The sequence below is a fragment of the Patiria miniata genome, unplaced genomic scaffold (genome assembly GCF_015706575.1).
Source record: "Patiria miniata isolate m_02_andy unplaced genomic scaffold, ASM1570657v1 HiC_scaffold_7, whole genome shotgun sequence".
NCBI classification, from domain to species: domain Eukaryota; kingdom Metazoa; phylum Echinodermata; class Asteroidea; order Valvatida; family Asterinidae; genus Patiria; species Patiria miniata.
The window spans coordinates 36,321,597-36,323,935 of NW_024037074.1; the positions used below are offsets into that span (position 1 = coordinate 36,321,597).

General features: G+C 35.5%; 1 non-coding gene across 1 annotated transcript; it reads right to left on the bottom strand.

Moving 5' to 3' along the window:
- Positions 1-1,647: 1,647 nt before the first annotated feature.
- Positions 1,648-1,720, bottom strand: Trnaa-ggc. The gene has a single exon. It is a non-coding gene; the product is annotated as a tRNA-Ala (tRNA).
- Positions 1,721-2,339: the final 619 nt, after the last annotated feature.

The following is a 2,339-nucleotide window of genomic DNA, read 5'->3' on the forward strand; positions in this document are numbered from 1 at the left end:
TGTTCCGACTTCCATACTTTTTGAACTAAAGATGGTATCAGCATGCGGTTTTCACAGCAGTAAAGCTGAGATTGTGCTCTTTTCAAATCTGTAATAATTTTTTTTGGACCGGGGTCGACAAACGACTCATTTAGCTTAATCGCATCACATATGATAGTGGTGCTGACTGCTATTGATTTTGGGGTTTTTTTGGGGGGGGGGTTGCTACTGGAGGAAGATGACAACAATTCTTGAAAAAAGATGATGTATAATTATGTCCAAATCCTTAAATTCAGTTATTGCCTTAATGATATATGTGCCTGGGCAATGTAGCTCTATTATATCTTTTCAAATCCACCATGAGGTACCGGTGTGTAGCCCACTTGGGCTATGTGCCATTGGGTGGATTTTGGAGAAGTCACAGCAAAAATACTTAAAAGAACAAACTTGAAGCAACAAAATTTCTCAAAATTGCAAGTTAGGTTCATAACAACTAACATGTGGAACGTTTATCTCAGTGGCTGCTATACATTTTGAGAAAACAGAAAACATCTGCACATTTTTTAGGTCTTGTAACTGAATTCCGTTGTTAATGCTTGTAAAAAGATATGCCCGCAGGCGCAGTTTTGTAAAACCACCTCCAATGATTGTTTTCTTCCAAACTATACCATTTTTTGCAGAATTATTTCATGTGGTATTTGGTGTTACCCCTTTCTTCACTTCGAGCCTAGCTCCATGCTTCGAGTAAGGTTTTCTCATTAATTTCAAAGTTCCTATGTACCTTTAAGTGTTAGGGTTATGTTTATGTTTTATACCAAAGTACATATTGTAGAGCTTGATTTAAAAGATTGAAAACTTTCCGTGGACTTAGATAGATATTCAATAGCAGATATTACAAATTAAATTGAACAGAGTAGTGTACTTTTCCAAGGCACAATGAGAAAAATATGATCACAATAGTTTAAATAATGATAGAAACTATAAAACTAATTAAACAATTTTTTTTTTTTGAACCTGTCATCAGCTGAAATCATTTTGTGTGTGTAGGCGTGGGGGATAGGTAAGTATTAAAAAGTTTTTTAAAAAGGCTGACATTTATTTAAACTACATTTCTTTTTTATCGAAGGAACCTGTTTTTATAAAATTGAACAGAAGGTGTGGTTTTTCATGCCTTCACAAACAACCAGAGCACCCCACGGAATTATCACCCAGCATCAGTCAGACAATGTACGAACTTGATACTATTGGGCCCGGTTTGGATTAATGTGGTGTCAATGAAGAAGGATGGGATTAGATCTGTGTTGTCATCGGAGGATGTTGTATGGAGCAAATAGGACATTGTCTGATTTCTCACCTCCAAAATAGAAGACTGAAAAAAATCGGTCTCTAACATGAAAACAGGTTGTTTACGAGGAGCTTTTTCAAACTTTGTTTTTAATATATTTGTGGTTACACTAAGAAGAAAGAAAGAAACACATGTTAATTCCTTCTGCAAAACAGTTACAGTGGGAAGGTTTATGTAGTGAAATGGAATGTAAATTTCAACTCGCAATTCAAATTCAAATGCACAGAGTAGGCGGGCTACAGAGATTTACAATGTAGGGGAAAAAAACACGAAGGGAAACTGACTTAGCATATTGTAATAATTTTGCAGTTGAACAAAGAAATTGACTGGAGCAGGGTTTGAACCTGCGACCTCCCGATTGCCATTCCAGTGCTCTACCAACTGAGCTATCCAGCCCTATGTTGGCGGTTCCCCATTTTGTCAATATCTTTGTTCAAGGGAAAAAAACATTAACCCTTGCTAGTTTTAAGGGATCATTAGTGTATAAATTCCAACTCTCATATTTGGGTTTCCTGCACTTTCCTTGTGATTTTTACTTAAACAAACCTGAAATACTTTATTTTGCTGATTCTCGTAGCCGCAGGCCAAAAATATTAAGACATTCATAAGAATCTTGCCAGAAAATTTTACCATCTTAAAACTATCATCATACTGACATAAGTTATACGGCTCTCTGGTTCGTGCCGTACTTTTGAGAACCGAAAATGTAATTTGTGTTGTTTATTCAGAGTTTTTAGCCATTACTTCTGCACTTTTGCGGAATGTTCCTATTCAATGCGTGCCCCAAAATACCTGACCAGAGTTATTGTTATGTGAAACCGCATTCTAAAACTAACAAAATTGCACAGGTTAAAAAAAATGTGAGAAGAATTTGTATCAATTGGTCATACAGATTCCTTTTTATGTTTTTAAGATTTTCCAATGGTGGTTCGAAGAATCAAGGGTCAAAATTTGTTAAAGGATAACATTTGCAAATATCAACAAAAACAAAACTACCAAATAATTATGAAATACC